Genomic DNA, 21,042 nt, shown 5'->3' with positions numbered 1-21,042 from the left:
ACTGAAATCTTTATTTTATTCTGTTTTTAGTATTTGTTGTTATAGCGGCAACAGAAATACATCATCTGTGAAAATTTCAACTGTCTAGCTATCACGGTTCGTGAGATACAGCCTGGTGACAGACGGACGGACGGACGGACAGCGGAGTCTTAGTAATAGGGTCCCGTTTTACCCTTTGGGAACGGAACCCTAAAAACGATGACAAAGAGGGGGCGACATACGATAACATAGTCGCGCATAACGGACGCAACTATCGCAAAGTAAAACGCAGCTCTAAAACTGTTTTATTCGTTTTCCAATGAGCAGGGACAGATATAGGTTATCGGCTAACGAAAGAGCGAGATAGAGATAAAAACGAAACGAAACGGATTGAGCTTTGTTCAGGTAAACGCTAGCGCGCGCTTTTTACCAGGCATATTCAAAAACTTCAATGTTCGTTAGACAAATAAGTGCTTTATTTTATAAGCATTAGAGTTTAAATTAAGGAATCTTTTAATGCGTAAAATTAAAGGAAGTAGCGTCAGTTGAATAACGTTAAAAATGATTCACGACGCTTAACGAACACTCGCTAGCATCACGAATTGAGGGCCATTTTATGTGTGACCTATCGATTTATCTTTATAAAGTACTGAAGTTAGGGGTCAAGTTATATTAGACATTTGTGAGACGATGCAGATTAGGTTTTTATGAAATGTGAATTGCGTGTTGTACGTTTTATTTGTTAGTTCAATGCGATTTCGTTTCGTTTCGTTCGACACACACAGGGAATCCAGTTATTTTAGAAACTGATTTTGAAAACCCATCAGTTTGTCACTGACATAAACGCCGTCGAGAACGTAATTTACTTTCTAATCTTTCTATACATCTCACTCGCACTCGCATATTTGTGCAAACGGGATGTATAGAAAGTAAATTACGTTCTCGACGGCGTTTATGTCAGTGACAAACTGATGGTAACCCTACAGTTACGTGATTAAAAAAACGGTTACGTTTCGTTTCACGGAAAAACTCGAAACGACCCAGCTCTAAAGCATACATAGGGACAGACAGACAGAATGAAGCGACTTCGTTTTATACTATGTAGTGATAAACCATAGACTTGTAAATTTGTCTATACCTTAACCCTTTTCTTGGCAACGTAACACCCGTGATACGTGAGGTAAAAAAATCTAACAACTTCATTTTACTACTTAATAAGTTATTCCATATGTTAATCTACCCTCCTATATTTAAACAAAAAATAATGCACACTAATGTCAGTGTCAATTATGTAATTAGGAATCGTCAACATGGCGCCACCGAAACAATACATGTCGTTACGTCCCGTATGTGTACCACTTATTTCTTAGATTTCATTTCAATATATTTTCGCATATTTTGCGTTTAATGTCATTTATTATCTATCATTGTGTAAAGATTTAAAAGTTAATTTTAAAACTTAGAACACATAAAAATTTCACGTCCAACGTTGTCGTCAAAATAGATTTACATAAATAAGTTTTTGGCAAAAATTTCATTTTTGGTACAAGCTTTTATCGCTGACTATACTTTTCTTACGACAGACAACTAATACTCATCGAGACAATTCTAAAAACCCCTAACACAATTAGGTTGCGTTGTTTCATCACAGAGTTCCTATGGCCACCTCCTGTCTCCATCATCAGATCAGCTCGATGGTACCATAATATTGCATTGTCATCCGATTTATACATGCATGCAAAATTTCAGCTCAATCGGAAACCGGAAAGTGGATCAAATTTAACTTGCAAGATTTGATTACAGACCGACAGACAGACAGACAACGGTCAGGTGAAACTAAATAAAAGCTTTTAATTATTGATTGTTTTTACATTTTAAAGGTTTGGCGAAAACGTGTAGTAATAAAATATTTAACCTTTATATTTTTATTAGTTATTTCGATCTTTGAAGCTATTTAAGTATTGTTTTATCATTATATGCCTATCAGGCCTACGCTGCTACGCCGCAGACCGTTCCGCGGAAAAAAATGTTTATGGCGAAATATGCCCTTCTACAATCGTTTTGTCTTTCAAAATATTTATTAGTTTAGCTTTACATTTGCACGTAAGGACTTTTTGTTATGTTTGTTGGAGTTTCACGATGTGAAAATTTTAATGCCTGGTGATTAGGCAATAGACGATTTTCGTGTATTTTGAAGATTTAATGGCCACCTGGTACCTTAAATTGCCTTATACTCGTAGTAGTGATAAACGATGATTTCTGTTAACTAAGATGTAGTATTATTTATATCGAAAACCACATTTGTTTTCTACAAAATACATAACTACTTCATCGAGGACATTGCATTGTATCAAATATGATACATACGTTTTTAAGAAACTGAAAAGCTATGGATTTTTTTCCGTATTTTTTAGTTGCTGAGTAAGCCTAAAAGGTGACAAAAAACTAAGAAAAAAACAGCATTGAAGATATTTTGTCCTTGCCAAGAAAAGGGTTAAGTAATATAGTTGAAAATGGCCAAAACCGACACAGTGGCCACAACCGGGGCATCCTGCCCTACCCTCTTTCCTTGGTAGCTCTAATATTAAGCGCTTAAATTTGTAACGGGCCCTCTTATTAAATTTCCATTAGTTGTACGAAATTTTGGCATGAAGGTGAAGATAAATTGTTACCGAATTACGGCCGAGTCTTTATTATTAATATTAGAAAGCTTGAATGATGGTCTAGACTAGACAAAAAGCTTAAAATAGACTAAGCATACCTACCCAGCTGGCCGTGTAAATTGCTTTTCGGTGAAGAAAAACATCGTAAGGAAACCGGACCTAATACCGATAAGGCCTAGTTTCCCCTGTGAGTTGGAAGGTCAGATAGCAGTCGCTTTCGTAATAAGTATTTATTTATTTATACCTAATATATACCTAATAGACAAACTCGAAGAAGCTATTAAAAGAGCATTTGGAATATTTGGATTCTATATATGTGTAGGTATTTACTGGAAATTGTAACTGTATAATGTGTATTGCGCAATTAGGTACCTACTTACCAAAGTAGACTATTAAAATTAACCCAAAATGTTTTGTAAATTATACAAATTTGACTTTGGTAATGCGTTGGCCGCGAGTGAATGAGTGAGATGGCGAGATATGTTAACAAGCGTGCGCACACGGGACAATACTCACGCTCATTCCCGATTCCCGCCCCGCCCAGCAGTGTTGCCAGTGCTAGGTATCTACACCGCTTATTATTATCCCGCAATACTGCAGATAAAGTAGTGTAAAGTGAAAATATTAACTACTACTAGAGTCAGGCCACAGAAAGTCGGTAGCGCTAGATGAAAAGTAGTTTTTAGAAATCAGTATGTGACAAACTGGTGACAAACCACAACCACAGAAAATGGATTAAATAGTCTTGATACTTGTGAAATTTATTTACCGTCTATGAAAAATGTAAGCTGTGCATTATGGTTAAATAAATTTAATTCCAACAATAAATGTCACTAATAATATGTATACTTACATCTACTAATGTTGATAAATAATATTGGGAGAATGTGACATTTGGCATGTGACATGTGACTCGCCAAATGTGTACAATCGCTTGCTCGATAGTATTAGAAAAGCAGCTACCACCGCGGGCTTTAAGAATAAATTAAAAATGTTATATATTATAGTATATTATAGTTAGGAAGAGTTCTTTAACCTACCTATTCTAATATAAGTCAAAGTGATGCGAACATGTAATTAATAAATTTATGTATAAATTATGTATAATACCAAAAATGGTAAATAGGTACAGAGGACCTACCGCAAACGCCGAAGTTGGCAAATTGCGGGCATCTTTCTCTTTTAATCCCATTAAGGCGTAATTATATTGATAGAGAAATTGCCCGCAATTTGCGAACTTCGATTTTCGGAAAAACGAAATAAACCATTAAAACAATAAACATACATTCAAAATAAATTTAAGCTTTAACTCGTAGGTACCCATGCCGTAAGCATACGCATGGAGATTATGGGTTCGAGCTCGAAACACAGCTCGTACCAATGAGTTTCTCGAAATGTTAGAGGAAGTTCATAAGATAAGTATGCCTACACCTATTAGGTGTGTTCAATTTGCTGTGAAACCTTAATCTAACTAAACCAATATTATATTATCTACATATGGTGCAAGTATTAAGATGTTTCATTCCACTTACCCGTCATCAACTACAAATTTTGTAAACATTGTCGTTTTTGAGCTTGAATCGCTGCGTGCTGATTTTTTACTAGTGTAAAATTATTCCTCATGCGGGAAAATAACTCCTGCACGCCGGTTTTGTAAGGTTTCACCATGTTTTTCCCGTTCATCACAAAACACAACGAATATTTAAACGATTTTGCAAAGCTCATTTGGTCTGACCCTAAAGTGATTTTTTTCGGGTGAAGTCGTGCAATTTGGGGCTACCCTGGCAACATTGGCGGCGCTGGCGCAGACGCGCAGACGCCAGTCAGCGACAAGTCGACAACGGCCATTTTGCATCCGCGTTGGTACGAGTTCTGTCGTATTACTGTCCGTATTTTGTCTGTAATAATCTTTTAAAGTAAAAGAGGAGTGTTTTACTGTGCGTGAAAATGGCATCGGAAGAAGATGAAGACAGCCTAAGTTTAGGACTCCAGTATTTGGAAGAATGGGGTTTATCGAAAAGCACCATCAATAATTTTGCTGGTAAGTCTTGCGTATATTGCATCATTATACCGTATTTACCTAATTATTTATTAAGAGTGATCAATGTATTGTAGGTACCTATTTCAATTCTCTTTTTTATAATGCAGGGTCCTTTTTTGAGTTTAATTTTACTTGATTTTACTTAGTCTCAAATGTACAAATTCTGGATTAAACTTGTCATGCCCGAGATGTCATGACTTCATGACGATCATGTTTCTTCACTGCATAAAGCTTATTTTCCTATAGTATTATAATTTTGTATAGCGGAATCATAAGAGTTTTGTCCACAAGAATTTGCCATGCAAAAAGTGATTTGTCACACCAACCGCCAACCGCTAGTCTATTTGGCCGCCATTTTGTGTGTCTTTTGGGGTTTACAAAACAGGAAATTTAATTCTACGAAACTCAACTTAAGAAAGTCCTACACTATTTATCTAAGTAAGTACCTAACTAAAATGGCTTCGCTTGTTTTATCTTTCAGATAATGGCATAAGTTTTAAACTTATGGAAAAAATTCAGGATCCCGAGCTGAAAGAGTTGATTCCAAATATAAAGGAGAGAATATTATTCAAGACTGGGCTCGAGAAACTACATCAAATAATCCATGTAAGTAAAGTAAACCTACTCGAGTGTTATTTTGCCGTGTTGAAATGATTTGCATAGAGGCATTCTATAAAGAGGCCTGTGTGTTATAAAAAAACCTGCTAAGGACGAGTCCGACTCGCGCATTGGGGGTTCCCTGTTGCCAAGTCAATGAAATATACTTGTATTATCAGGTTCATATGTATAAGTACGATCCCAAAGGTTCAAAAACCTCTGAGCAACCTTATGCAACTACTTTATTAAGGCGTGTTGACATATTTTTGGGCACTTTGTCCGTGCATGTATTTCTAACGACTGTACTGTATGTATGTCAGGCCGCATAGTTACAGATAAGGCACCATGTGAGAAGCTGTGTTTTCATATATCTGACACTGACACCTGGCACACTGTGTCACTTTGTATGGATGGAAACACAGGTTCGCATATCTCTGGTGGATGCTCACCCTTACTCGGATTTTTGATCTTATAAGTTTAACAGTCATGTATTTTTGTGTATCTCGCTGTGGTATCATAGCACCCAAGCGAGTGAACAGATTTGTCTGATTTTTTAAATTGAATGTACCTACCGGAGACGGTTGTCAGCTATGTTTAGTGGAAGTAAGAGAAGTCATCTCCATGATATTCAGCGTTCATTGAAACTAGTGACAGGATTTTAGTCAGTATTGAAGCTAAGAATTTCAAATTTTGGTTTCTATTCGTTTTAGTATCATCAAAGAGAATAGATAGTATAGAGGGGTCCTGTCATAGTAAATTTTGTAGTCACAGTAAATTTACTGCCATCTATCAACACCCGACTAAAACTCAAAATGAAAATGTATAAAATTATCAAAACGATTTATATTTATGTATATGGAGAAATGATTTTATTATTTTTATATCATTTTGACCCATGTTCATTCACTGATATCTATGTGTTATTAGGTCTAACTCGTACTTGCCCATTTGTTTTTGCAGGACACTGCATCTGAAGATATAGATTCAATTAATGGTGATTTGATGGTGCCAAGCTTGTCATCAAGTTCAAGTACCTCTGGAGTAAGCGACCGTTGCGTAGAGAAATCTCCTGTAAGTTTTTATGCTTTTTAATTTAAGTCTACTATATGTTTATCTCTTCTTCCTTTTTAATCTTTTTTTTTATTTCAATATTAGGTACAAATTGATTTGAAACAAATCCTAACAACAACTAATTGTGGTGAACTGTGTCTTGCATCTGCATCTGCAAACAAGCCCCTAGATAATGCATTAAGGAACCAACTAGTTCGAACCGTAGTAGAATATTACATCAAACGTTACAATAAAATGACCAGTCAAGACTTTGATGTATTGTCCGATCAAATAGTAATGCTGTTTCCCTCGGAATGCAAGGTTTTTACTTTTTTTTGTTGGTAGAAGTACAGTAGATTATTATTATTAGTAGTACGTAGCAAAGTAAAAGTAAAATTTTGTGACACACTCTGGGAATGGAGAGGGCGCTTAACCACGTCCGGTCGACCACAATCAACCGGCTATGGAGGATTTGATGCTATAGGTATACTGTAGACTTTGAAACTCTTTGCTATAATGTTTATATTTAGGGCAAATTCTTTAGGTGAAAGGCCAATTTTTCTTTGACACTGGTATTAGGGTGTCCCTTATATTGCGATTTTGAGAAATTAATAACGCATACCCCCAAAATGTATTTTTATTTATTTAATCGTATGGCATGCTTTTACATAATAGACATTGATTTTATTTTATGGTACAAAGTAGGTAAGTCAAGTCAAATATCAACATTTAGACAGTTAGACAGTAGACTAAGCATATATTTTTTTACCCAAAATTCTCAACAAAAATATCAGGCCATTCGTGTAACTCTAACAGTTAGAGTTAGTTTTTAGGTTTGCAACGAGATTTTTTTTTCATAATAGTGGGTAGTGACCCTGCCTATGAAGCCGATGCATGGCCCCAGGTTCAAATCCTGGTAAGGGCATTTATTCGTGTGATGAGCACAGATATTTGTTCCTGAGTCATGGGTGTTTTCTGTGTATTAAAGTATTTATAAATATTTATACAGGGTGACCTTAGCCATTGGACAAACCCTGAAATCCCACGTAGGGTTACTTCTCAGAAATGCTCTAACGGTAATATTTTTTTAATTAGAACAAATGATAAAAAAATAAATTATCAAACAAAAGTTATTAAAAGTTGTTATAAGCCAGAATCTTATTAATGTCATAAATAAAAAAGATAATCAAAACGGTCGAAGAAGGTTTCATACTATTTATTACAACACATACAGGTTGCTCCAAAGTAACAAAATCGTAATTTGTTAATTTTTTCGTTACCGCTACACCGATTGTTATGATACTTTGTATACTGGTTCTAAATACCCTAATGCAGTGGTTCCTAACCTGGGGGTATTTACCCCCCTGGGGGTAAACCTGGTATTTTGCGGGGGTAATAAGCTAACCTAATATAACAATACAACGAACGTACACGATTTATTTTATATTACCATTGGGAGGAGGGGTAAAATCAGGTTCCCTAGTTAGTCATAGGGGTGACCGGACTGAAAAGGTTAGGAACCACTGCCCTAATGCATATGTACATTTCGGCTTTGTCCAATGGCTAGGGACACCCTGTATATTATATACAGTGTGGAAAGATAAGTCGGGCCCTGGAGGGAAACTACCTTAAATTCTTAAGCTGGCTCATTTTACTTAAAGGAGACATTCCTTTATTATTATAAAGAAACAAAACTGCATTCAAAGATTTTTCTTGTTTTCTTCAATTTGGCTTGTCTAAAAAAATCTTGAGTACTAAATATTAGATTTTATGGATATTTTGTATGACAGACGAGTGTAAGACCTAATATATCTTAGAGAAATGTTATCATATCATTAACATTAACTGTATCGATTAGTAGAATAAAATTGCGAGTATTTATTTTTTGGATATTTTAGTCGGTTCGAGTCCCGGGCGAGGCAAGCGAGTTTTAGAAAATCTTTGAATGAAGTAGTAGTAGTAGAAGTCGTCGTTGTCGTATTAGGAGTAGTAGTAGTTGTAGTCGTAATAGTAGTAATCATTTTTTTTAGTACTACGGTGGCAAATAGGGTTGCCAACTTTTTTTTGGTGGAATATAGTATTTTCCAGAATAAGGCATCAAAAATATAGTACATTTCAAAAAAATATAGTACTTTTAGATAAAATACTAAACATGAGTGTAATATACGTTTAATCGGAAATATAGTATTTTAGCGTATTATATATTTTTCCAAAAGTATATAGTACAGAGAGCCAAAATATAGTACAATACTATATAATATAGTACGGTTGGCAACCCTAGTGGCAAAGAAAAGCATACGGCCTGCCTTATGGTTAGCAGAAACCGTAGCCTTTGGACTCTTGCGACTCCAGAAGAATCACGAGCGCTCTGCCTGCTTTTATTGATTTGAGGATTCTGTGTTGAGAGCTAGAGACAAATACAGGTCCCTCACTCTTAACACAACGCATTCTTTTGACCTCTGGCGACCGTACTCACCACCAGGAACACAGCACCACATACCTGCAGAGCAAGCTTTATTTGTTGCACCAAAAACTACCTAGGTAACAACAGGCGGTCTTATCTCTAAAAAGTGAATCTCTTATCAGTGTTGCTAACCCGCGACTTTTCAAATTTGCCGCCGTTTGCTACTGACAAGATTTGCTTGGCCCAGTATATATACTTATTTAATTTAGACATTGTAACAATCGACGTAACGTAAACTGTTAAAATTACAGGAGACATATTAGATCCCCAGTCGGAAAGTTGGAGAAAAAACTTATATTCCCGCACAAGCGAAACTACCTACTCGCTACCGTAATCAGCTAAGAGTATTAAGGAAAAGTGGAGTAGTAACACGACTACCCACCAGTGGCACCAGTTCCGATAATAACGAAGATACCATTCCAGGTAGGCGTGACGTGTGTATTCATAGAGGTTCGATGTCATGGGCATACGAGTCGACGTTAAAGATATGTTTACACTTTTGCACCTTATTACAAAGGATTAAGGAGGAGGTAAACTGTATCTTTGACGTCGACTGTACATAACTAAAATTACATTCTTCTATCACCTTATTTGTTGTGTATTGTATTATTTGTTGATCATGTGGGTAATGTGTATATTTGTTTATAATCAGGATCCAGTAATACTGATATTTCATCAGAAGAGGCCGAAGAACACAAGTTATGGTTGAAATTTAACAAAGAACCATGGGTAGACATTTTGGATAAATGGAACCAGACCAGAAAATACAGAGCGGCATTTATCGCTGAAGAAAAAAATACAATACAGGATATTCTTACAGAATGGCCTAGCCTTAAGGCGAGTCTAGGATATAAATTGGTATGCTTTTTGTATTATATTTGGATTCATCGGTATTCAGACTATGACCATTTCAGTTTTTTTGTAAGTATATACCAGGTGTGGCCTGTAACATGAGTAAAAAATTAAACTGTAGGCTGTACTCCTCATACTGACCAACATTTGTTCAGCAACTTTTAAAAATAACTTGTAGTTTGATTTTTAATACACTTTAAAGTTTATTCTAAGACGCAATGTAATGCGAATTTTGTTATGTTTAAGGTGTGACAAGCAACGTCAATCACAATGATATGGCGTGGCGATGGCGTCCATTGAAGATAATATTTATTTTGTATGAAAAATAGGGAGTCTAAATACTTCATAATTTTTAAAAGTTGTTGAACAAAATGTCACCGTTTGAGGAGTACAATCTAGGTTTTAATTATTTGCTCGTGTTACAGGCCACACCCGGTACCTATTACCTCCTATTTATAAACAAACCCTAAGTTACTATAATAATATCTATAAAACAGATGATCACCGACTCTATTTGGCTTTACATGCGTATAATGTGACTTTCAGATTGAAGCAGATTTTGACGCTATGCATCCGCATTGCGAACTTAATTTGTTTAAAAAATGGCCATCATTTATGGAAAAAGCAAGACCAATACTGAAAAATCTTAAATCACCGGACATAAATTTACTGGATGAAAACCTTCAGGAAGGTAGGTTATGTATGTTGTGTCTCTAAGTTCGGCGGAATCGGTATGCAATATTTTGTACTTCGACGTGACCTTACTGATGTGCCCAGATATCAGTTTTACATTTGCGCAGTAGTAATATTATGCATAGAAGCGTGGCGGTACGGAATGCAGTACGTACCGCCACGCTCCTGCAGATCCCGCGCCAGTCAGGCAGTACTCGTTTAAAGGCTCCGTCAGACTGCCGCATTTTGTTAGCTGGGCGGAAGCGGAGCGCGATCCGCTCGTAGACGCAGCGCCGCGCCCGGGCAGAAAGAGACAACCATAATATATAACTGCCCCTTGAGAGAGCGATGCCGCGAGCCTGAGCGGCTACCGCGAAAACCGAAATTCGCAAATTGCGGGGATCTTTCTCTTTTATTTACTCCAATGAAGGCGTAATAAGAGTGACAGAGAAAAATGCCCGCAATTTGCGAACTTCGATTTTCGCGGTTATAGCCCTGACGCGGGCGCGACGCGCGCTGCGCTCATCGCGCTCCGCTTGCGCCCCGCTAACAAAACGCGGTAGTCTGACGAAGCCTTTAATGTGATCATCATCATTATCATCATGATGACGGTTTGGTTAATCGTTGATCCCATCCAAAACATAAATGTAAATGAATGCCAATGATTAAACTTTGCTTCTTTTAGATGCCACGAACTACATTTTCTTCAAATTAATGTCGTGCAAGATGTCGCCTACCGTTAAAGTGCCAATCAAAGAAAATGGAAAAAAAAGATTTTACAAACCCAGCATTGTGGAGTCGCAGAATTCATTTATTTTACACGTTACGGTGAGTACATGTATTAAGTCAAGTTATCCAGTATACTAGGATATATTAGTCCAGGACCTGAGTATAATTCTGTGGGCATGGCAAAATGCAAAAGTAGCTTTGTCCGTTTGTATCTGTTACTTTTTCACGTTTGAACTACTGAACTGTTTTTGATGAAATCTGGTATGTACGAAGCGTAAGCTTTTGAGATAGACAGAGTATCTACTTTATTATACGAGATTTGAGTTTTGTTTGAATTTTTTAAAGTTTGTAGTCCATAAAGTAAAAATTAACGAGATATGTGCTTAAAAAAAGTATATAGGTACCGAAGTAAGGAACTTCATATTGTGTTTTCCAATACCAGTCGCCTGCCGCCCGCCACCCGTTACCCGCCGCGCTACGAACGTCGCACGCGCTTTATGTCCATTGATTTTAAATTTGTACTCCCTTGCGGGTTATGTTTCGGCGCGAATTTTAAACTACCGGCGGCGTCTAGTCTTTATTATTTATTTTTAGTCTTTATTATTGCTTAATTAGTCGAATAACCCGCACCGTGTCACTCCTGGTGCAAAGGTGTCCCTAACGCTTGCTACATTACCGTCGGTGCTACCATTTACAGTTTTTTTTAATTCATTATTAAAAGAAACTTTAAAAAAAAACTTGGCCCAAGAACTTTCATGCGGGAGGTAGCAAATGTCGACCACACCTATCCGCTATTATAGCAAACGGTGCACCAAACACCCCGTATAATACGAGTATTTGTGTTTGTTACAGAACCAGAGTGAAATCAAAAATAAACTGGAGCAATACCAGAAAATGCATCTATCCAGAGGAACCACCTTCCAACCGCTGGTGATTGCCGTCGGACCAACGAGCAAGGACTTAAAGGATTTTTACGTAGCGGTTGAGTCAGTTCTCTACAAGGTAGATCAACTGCTAAAAGCTGTCGACGTGTGTTTCAAAGTAAAATTTCAACCACAACTTATGTTCTTCGGCCTCTTCTGGTGAAATATCAGTACTGGATCCTGATTATAAACAAATATACACATTACCCACATGATCAACAAATAATACAATACACAACAAATAAGGTGATAGAAGAATGTAATTTTATTCATGTACAGTCGACGTCAAAGATTAGCTCCTCCTTAATCCTTTGTAATAAGGTGCAAAAGTGTAAACATATCTTTAACGTCAACTCGTACACCCATGACATCGAATTTTTTTTGATAAGTGGAAAAATTATTGTCTTGTGTGAGACTTGAATCACGGCGTCTGGATCGATACTCCAGCGCTCTGCCATCTGAGCCACCAAGACCTCATCCATAGCCAGCAAATCTTTCCACTATATTACGGGTCAAGGGGACCCTAGCGACATCTACCTTAAGAGTGTTACACTTCTTAGGGCTACTTGCACCATTCACTAACCGGGGGTTAACCGGTTAAACCTGGAGTTACTATGGTTACGAATGCAATTTGACAGTGGGTTAACAGTTTAACCGATTAACCCCGGGCTAGTGGAATGGTGCAAGTGGGCGTTAAACGGCTACCGGAGTTCCAAGTTACGTTTCTGCTTGTTAAAAATGAAAATTAGTATGGGTAGCACATCGTAACTGGTGAATTTCCAATGTAACTTGGAGCTCGGGTAGCCGTTTAAGAAGTGTAACACTCTTAAGGTAGATGTCGCTAGGGTCCCCTTGACCCGTAATATGGTGGAAAGATTTGCTGGCTATGGATGAGGTCTTGGTGGCTCAGATGGCAGAGCGCTGGAGTATCGATCCAGAGGCCGTGAGTTCAAGTCTCACACAAGACAGTAATTTTAAATCCACCCTGTATATTCATCTTTCATAACAGTGTTGGCCGAAAGTTAGTGCGAATTGAAAATGTTGGCCATTAACCATTGTAAATTGAACCTTAAACCGTAACGGACTATTACAGTTTACGATTCAATTTATAATGGTTAATGGCCAGCATTTTCAATTTGCATTAACTTTCGGCCAACACTGTTTCATAATATACGCAAAGAATACTTACCAAAGAGATGCCTTGTGGCTTAAGCCCACAATAAAAGGTAGTGTTTAGCGTCTTGTGTTCGAAGCGGTATTAACATTATACTAGGTTAATTTTGTTTTAATTTAGAAGGTTGTAAATTGTAAACTTATTGTAAACTCACTTTTAAACTTAGATTTTTGTAATGTAAATTCACCCACAACCTTTTTAGATATTACCATACTTCTGCGTCAAGGGTACTTGCACCCACAGTAGGTTAAGTTTTTAAATGCATGAGAAGATACCTAGCATCTCATTAATATAACATATACTTTTAATCTATTTTTTTTATCTATTACTTGTACTAGACGATAGGTTCTAGGTTCGCTTACGAGTAGACTACAGCATGTGAATTTTCGTTAGTGTAACTTGTTATTTATGGAAAAAACAAGATCAATATATAAAAATCCTCAGTACCAGTCCGCAGTAGGCTCAACTGAACCCGGTTCCCCATACAAACATAGTTTGGTTCTCTTTTTAAACGGTCTAGGTCGGAATATACTTCTAGCTAGAAATTATAAGAGAAAAAATAGAACGAGCATAAAGTTTTTCATAAAAGACCTTAAACTCAAAAAATTGCTCTATTTTTTTTAATTATAATTTCAAGCAACAGAAGCTAATTTACGACCTAGATGTGGCAGATCCCATTGTGTTTACAAAGTTGCCGTTTTCAAATGAGGACCAAACTACGTTTGTATGGGGAACCTGGTTCAGTCGAGCATACACTCTAGTACCAGTACTAGGCTCACGCGCTGTAGTCTCCCTGTATACAAACCCATTATTGATATGAATAGCCCAATTTTTTGTTCTTGAGTGTTATGTTACGTACATTGTACATATGTTTGTAGTGTTTCGTCTTAATTAGAAGAGATTAATAATTGAGGCCAAATTATTATTATCATGATTATGCGTATATACATACATGTAATACGTTTAAATATCAAACCCAAATTTTTGTAATGCCACGAGAGTAAAATACATATTTTTTTAAATTCTCATTATTTTGTTGTTTATTTTCTCCTTCACCCTGTTATTTCAGATGTGATAGACCTTGTCATATGTCGTTGTGTAGGTATATGCAACTGTGCATAATTTTATGAAACGAGCCGAAGGCCGAATGCCTATTTTAAGGTATTATATTGTAAGATGTTTCAAAGCCAAGTTATGCACAGTTACACGAGTTACAAAGTAAATTACTTTTTGCTATACATCTAGGACCTAGATACATAGATTCTAGTTATACATGTAATATTGTTATTGTGTGCCAATTTACTCTGTATACTTTTATAAATCTAACTAAGTGGCTTTTGTTATTTTTTTGGTATATTGTACATTGTGGTGAATTGGATTAAGTAGCTTTTTTATTCGCTTTATACCATTTTAAGTTTTTACATTTTAATGATAAGTTTTGTTTCTATTTATGCAATTGCTTCATAATTATTGGTTTTAAAACGATTGTGATCATAATTATTTTATGCCAATATTAATTTAGTAAGAAATATTAAATTATATTAGTATTATATACAAATTAAAATGCATTACAGATCCAATAACCGTCCCATTACATGACCCCATGCCATAAAACCACTATATATTATAATTTATATATTATGGCATGGAGTCATGTAACGGTTATTGGATCTGTAATGCATTCTAATTTGTATATTGTACTAATATAATTTAGTATTTCTTACTAAATTAATATTGGCATAATATACGAAATATAGTAGTTTGATGTAACAAAATCATGTTTCGTAATTTGTACGCAAGTAAACTATTAAAATCCACAAAAGCCGTTTAGTAGAATTTATTAGAGATATTTTGTAAATTGCACCTAAGTAAAGTAGTAAAAATTACAAAGTTAGTTTAGTAAATCGTACAAAATCAGTTGCAGTAAACTATGCGAAAGCGCTTTAGTAGAATTTACTCAGATAAACCAGGTAAAATATACAAAGGTAAGTAGTATATTTTACTAGAGTTGTTTAGTAGAATTAACCTAAGTAAGTTTCGTAAACTATACATTCCTTAATTTAGTGATATCTACGAAACTTCAGTGCGTCATACATACGAAAGAAACTTAGTAATTATTACAAAAGTATATTACTTGATTCCACTAAAGAAGTTTAGTGATATCTACGAAACTTCAGTGCGTCATACATACGAAAGAAACTTAGTAATTATTACAAAAGTATATTACTTGATTCCACTAAAGAAGTTTAGTGATATCTACGAAACTTCAGTGCGTCATACATACGAAAGAAACTTAGTAATTATTACAAAAGTATATTACTTGATTCCACTAAAGAAGTTTAGTGATATCTACGAAACTTCAGTGCGTCATACATACGAAAGAAACTTAGTAATTATTACAAAAGTATATTACTTGATTCCACTAAAGAAGTTTAGTGATATCTACGAAACTTCAGTGCGTCATACATACGAAAGAAACTTAGTAATTATTACAATAGTATATTACTTGATTCCACTAAAGAAGTTTAGTGATATCTACGAAAGTTCAGTGCATCATACATAATAAAGAAATTTAGTAACTATTACATAAGTGTATTACTTAATTCCACTAAAGCAGTTTAGTGATATCTATCAAAGTTTAGTGGTCATACATACTACAGAAATTAGTAATAATTACGAAAGCAAATTAATTGATTCCACGCAAGACGTTTAGTGGTATCTATCAAAGTTATGTACGTCATACATATTAAAGAAATGTATTAATTATTACGAAAGTAAATTCGTACACGCTACGACAGTAATTTAGTGAAGCGTACAAAAACTTTTGGAGAATTACGAAATCAATTTCGTTAAAAGTACAATACTAAGTCCGTAAAATTTACGAAATATATTTTGTCAAACGTACTAAATTACTAAACTAGTTTTGTAAAAAGTTCTTTACTAAAGTAGTTTTGTAAAAAGTTCTTTACTAAAGTAGTTTTGTTAATTCAATTTACTAAAGTAGTTTTGTAAAAAGTCAACCAAAGTATGTTTGGTAAATTCAACAATATTTGTGTGTAGGTCCCAATTCAACCCATAAATTTCGTAAAAATTTCGTAAAATCAACGAAACTATTTTTTCAGTGTAGTTTTATCTTATCGCGGCGACAAACTAGTAGAGCGAGTGTTCTCGCCGGCAGTGTGAATTAGCCAGCGATGAACTATTAATATATGTGTCTCTTTTACTAACACAGGATCCTAATCCTAATATTTTGTTCGTCTCTTGGGTGAGAAAATCGGCGATAGTTAATCGCTTACTCGCTCTTGGTGGGACACTTTGCCGTATGCGTACATACGTAGATATCCGAATTTAAACTGTTGTGAGACATACTAACATTGAATAATTTTACGGTTTAGAATAAAAGCAAGTGAGTCTAAACCGTAAAATTATTCAATACGTAGATATTATGGTGCCAATATGGTAGATATTATTATGGCTTATCTTAATTACTTATATAAGAATTCAAGTCTTGGAGACCCTTTACATCTCTAAAGATAATTTGATGATCGCTTTTTATTGTATATGTATATTCTATTTCTGACACTTAGACACTTTTACATCTCTAAAGAATTTTAGTATTTGTCCTTTGTTAGTTTTACTTATTATAGATTTTTTTGTGTTTTCGACATTTAGAGACCGCATATATCTCTAAAAAGTATCAAATCTCTGATTGACTCCATATTTATAATTGTTTTTGTAATTTTGCTTATTATTATTGCTTGTAAAAAAATTACTTGTAAAAGTGCCCCTATGGCATATTTGCTGATTAAATGTTTGATGTTTGTGGTTAAAAAATGTTTCATGGCTATATAGATATTCCACAATGCCTTAAATAATAAAACCTTTTTTATTGAAGTAAAAAAGTTGAGGTTTAATATTGAATATTAGATTGTGTTTATTTAAGTATTCTAATGTTTTAAAGTTCGTTTTTTAGCATTAGAAAAAAGTTGAACAATCTTGACGTGTCTTTTTATTGAAAAACACTTTTGAAAAATAAGTCACGGCAAATATGAATCATATATACGATTATTTACATTATTTTGCTTTCATAACTAGGTAATAGTTACTGGTTTTTAAAAAGCGTTTTACAATTAAGGGGCACTTCAAGATCGCGTAGTCTTTTTCTAATGCTAAATAAACGAACTATAAATTCACGACCTAAATATTTTTTTTGTATCAAATTGACAATTCAGCCACCCAACTAAATATTGGTAGATAGTACGAGTACCTATCATTAATATTAATTCCTTAACACGTGCGTATAACCTTGACCTCAAATCCGAATCTCAAGTTCAAGTTTCAGCATAATATTTAAATCTGGATCATAATCGTAATTCTATGCCCGAAGGAGAAGTCCCTGCTAAATCACGGGCAAGCCTTGCCAAAACTATTAAATCCTGAATTTATACGAGTCTCGATCAAAACAAGCAAAACTTTAGTGGACATTGAAAATTCCAAGAGAATTTCAGCCAAATTATAATTGTGATCAACTTGGTGTCTGATCACGAAACTTTTAATTGATAGAAGATCGTGGATAATTTGAGTTGACGAAGTCGGTGTTAACTTCGGCATGAGCTTATACACGAAAAGTCAATTAGGAGAACAATAATGACTTTTTTTAGAAACAAGTTTAAAAGTCATCTGACCCTGAAGATTGATACATACCTTAGTATGATTATAATGTATATATAGTCCTCCTCGTCGTGTCCGACGATGGCGCTCCTCCAAATGTTTTTAATTAGGAACATGGAACGCTTATAATGTAATGTCCGTTTATATGTCACTTAAGTTTTTTTTGCAGTATGGTCACTATTTAAATATTTACTCCAACTTCAAGCTTTCTATGCTATACTACTTTTAATACATAAATAAGTAGAGGCATCTGACAAATGAATACCCATAACTAACCCTTAAGTTAATATTTGAGATTTATATTCGATATATTTTTGGAAAACCCTTTCCTTTACGATTTTAAAATCCAAAAATTTCATAAAATTTAAGTAATAGAATAAATATGAGCCTAATTCACATTATACTTCTTCCAACAAACTTAAAATTATTTATGGTGAAAGGGAAACCAATGTTATTCGCTGCCGTTCTTCTTCCCTGCATTCTACACAAAAAGCCAGCTTCATTTTTCATTATTAGGTAAAGAAGCCAAGTTAATTCTTTGTTATCTTTGAAAGAAAACGGCTAGGTATTAAAATCTATTAAGAATTAAAAGAACAGATCTGACATTTCAAAGAGACTAAGTAACCTAAATTCCACCTGCCGCGACTGCAGTGTCCAGATAACGACATTTTATGTCCGAGTGTGATCACGGGCTTACCGGGATTTTAGACGAGGAAAGCGTATTCTACACAGGTGTTATGTGGGCGTTACATCGTAACTAGTAATTATATGTGACTTTCTATAGAATCTATAGATATACCCTTATCTGATAAGGGTCCTTATGCTTCACCTTTTTATCAGAATTTCTATTGGAATTTCTGATGGAAACATCCATATTGCACTCGGAGTAATTAACAATGGAGCCGCCATTAACAGGCGTTCCCCTCTGTCGAAAATAGGTGGCCAATGGTCAACCACATGTTAACCATATGTATGGACTGACGTTTATCTGACATGACGTACCTATACATTTGATGAGCCCCTCCCCCGCAAAAAACGGCAGACTATTTTGTACCGAAAATTTTAGACATGGCGTCTCCGTTGGTTATATCCTCTAAGATATTGCACCTTGAAGCACAAAGCACCCTTCTGTAACGGAAAGCCACATATGGTTCAACTTTTTTAAATTTAACAAATTTCTATAGGCCTACTAAACTTTACAGCGTGGCCCAAAACTACATTTTCAAAAATTCTTATTTCGGACAATATTTTAAAAATCATATTATTTTATGGTTTAGTTTAGTTCAAGGATTATAGTTTTAATTTTCAATCAAACTTTGTTTAAGACGTGTAGGCGGTGTAGGTAAGTAAAAAAATTAACACATTAATTCTGGCTCGCATATTAACTCTTTTGTTTTAAAAAAAATCTTATTTTCTCGCTTTTTCTGATATAAAAGTCCTATTAATTTAGTCATTGAAACACGGCTTAATCTTTGCTCATCTATTTTTATTCAGACGCCCGAAAATTCTTTAAATATTTCCTAGCCTTTGCGTAATAGAAATAGCTGTTGAGAAACTTAATTTCAATTTTCTAGTCAATAGTTTGAAAGAAAATGCTCAGTATAAAAATAAAGAATGTCCAACCCAGCAAGTATCGGTTAATACTGCAATGGCCAGATAACGACAGTTTGTGTCCACAGTGTGGACGCGGTCTTAACGGGATTTCAGACAAAGAAACCTGAGTTTATACCCAGGCATTACTAGTATTATACGGTTCAACGACTTTTGCAATTACCACGCCAATTCGAACGTACATTATGGAAACTAAACGATGTCATTTGCGCGTGAATTTCACTCGTACTTGTTCGTACATGTAGGTATTGGCGCGTGCGAAACAAATGATAACAAATTGACATCATTTTGATGTCTAAATGTAAGTTTGAGTTCGCCTCCTTCTTAATGTAATTGATACACGTTGCATTGAATTTTATTCATTTGCATTTTACGATTCCGTACCTCGACGAAAAGGAACGTTTGGATCACTCGTTGGTCTGACCGTACGTCTGTCACAATCAACTTGCTATACGAAATTAATTGGAGCTTGGTTTTGCATTAGCGCAAACTACTTAAGTATATGTACGGATGAACCTCTATATTATAAATTTTAATACTTAATTTGTAAAATTATTTTTCTGCACTCAAAATTTATTCATAAAAATTCTGACAACACAGAACATACCATCGCCCACACTCTTAACTGTCGATCGGTCTTATGCCTTTTATAATAAGGTCCACCGATGGACAGTTAAGAGTGTTGCTGTTTATACTAATAATACCTAAGTTTTTGGCAAAAATTTCATTTTTGGTACAAGCTTTTATCGCTGACTGTACTTTTCTTACGACAGACAACTAATACCCATCGAGACAATTCTAAAAACCCCTAACACAATTAGGTTTCATCAGGGTGTAAGATTTGATTACAGACAACGGTCAGGTGAAACTAAATAAAAGCTTGTAAAAACAAGAGAGGTGTCGCAGGTGGACAGACACAACACTCCTGTAGAAACAGCATAGCATCGTAACGTGGAAAAATTCATTTGTTTTAAGTGCAAAGTGTTCTGCACAGCTACGTTATGGAGACCAGTAAAAAGTATAACTAAATTAGTTAGCTATGCAGGTAAAAGCGAGGTGTGGCACGTGTCACTGCGGAAATTAGTTTTTCTTATTAGAGCTAGTTGTTATAGTAAAAGTTAGTTAGTAATTATGTTATGAAACGTAAAGGTACGAGTTTGACTAGCGTTAAAATAATTATAAAATTCAAAGGTTAGGAAATATAGATTAACCCCCTTATTCATAAACGCGCTACAATACTACAAACCTCAATTTTGACTTTATCTCTCGTTAAGACTCGTTTGTCTTTATCTGTCATTTTGACTTATGCATTTGTAAGAAAGGGATAAAACACATTTAACTAAATCTTGGCGCCAGCATAGCTTGCCCTGTCAATCCCTAGAATTGTGTCAATTTTTTGTTTTTTTTTAATGAAATATTATGCCCTGGAGCCGGCCTTTTAAGCTAAATCTCATACAAAAACGGGCACGCTATGATGGCGACATCTATGCAAACCTTTGACAGTTACCAACCCATATACTTATAATATATAGAGACGGTGTCTCAGCGAACTGTCACTGTTGCCACTTTTGTTAAGTGTACGATTAACAATGAGGCCCACCTTGCTGTAGCCATGT

General features: G+C 35.2%; 1 long non-coding RNA gene across 1 annotated transcript in view; it reads left to right on the top strand.

Moving 5' to 3' along the window:
* Positions 1-7,317, top strand: part of LOC134790512 (uncharacterized) — a 248,835-nt gene extending 241,518 nt beyond the window's left edge. Inside the window, exon 2 of the long non-coding RNA XR_010144194.1 lies at positions 7,235-7,317. This is a non-coding gene — a long non-coding RNA (uncharacterized LOC134790512). The remainder of the gene's footprint in view (positions 1-7,234) is intronic.
* Positions 7,318-21,042: the final 13,725 nt, after the last annotated feature.

The sequence above is a fragment of the Cydia splendana genome, chromosome 5, assembly GCF_910591565.1.
Source record: "Cydia splendana chromosome 5, ilCydSple1.2, whole genome shotgun sequence".
NCBI classification, from domain to species: Eukaryota; Metazoa; Arthropoda; class Insecta; order Lepidoptera; family Tortricidae; genus Cydia; species Cydia splendana.
Note: the sequence above shows the minus strand (reverse complement) of the source record. Positions and strands in the feature narration are given on the sequence as shown.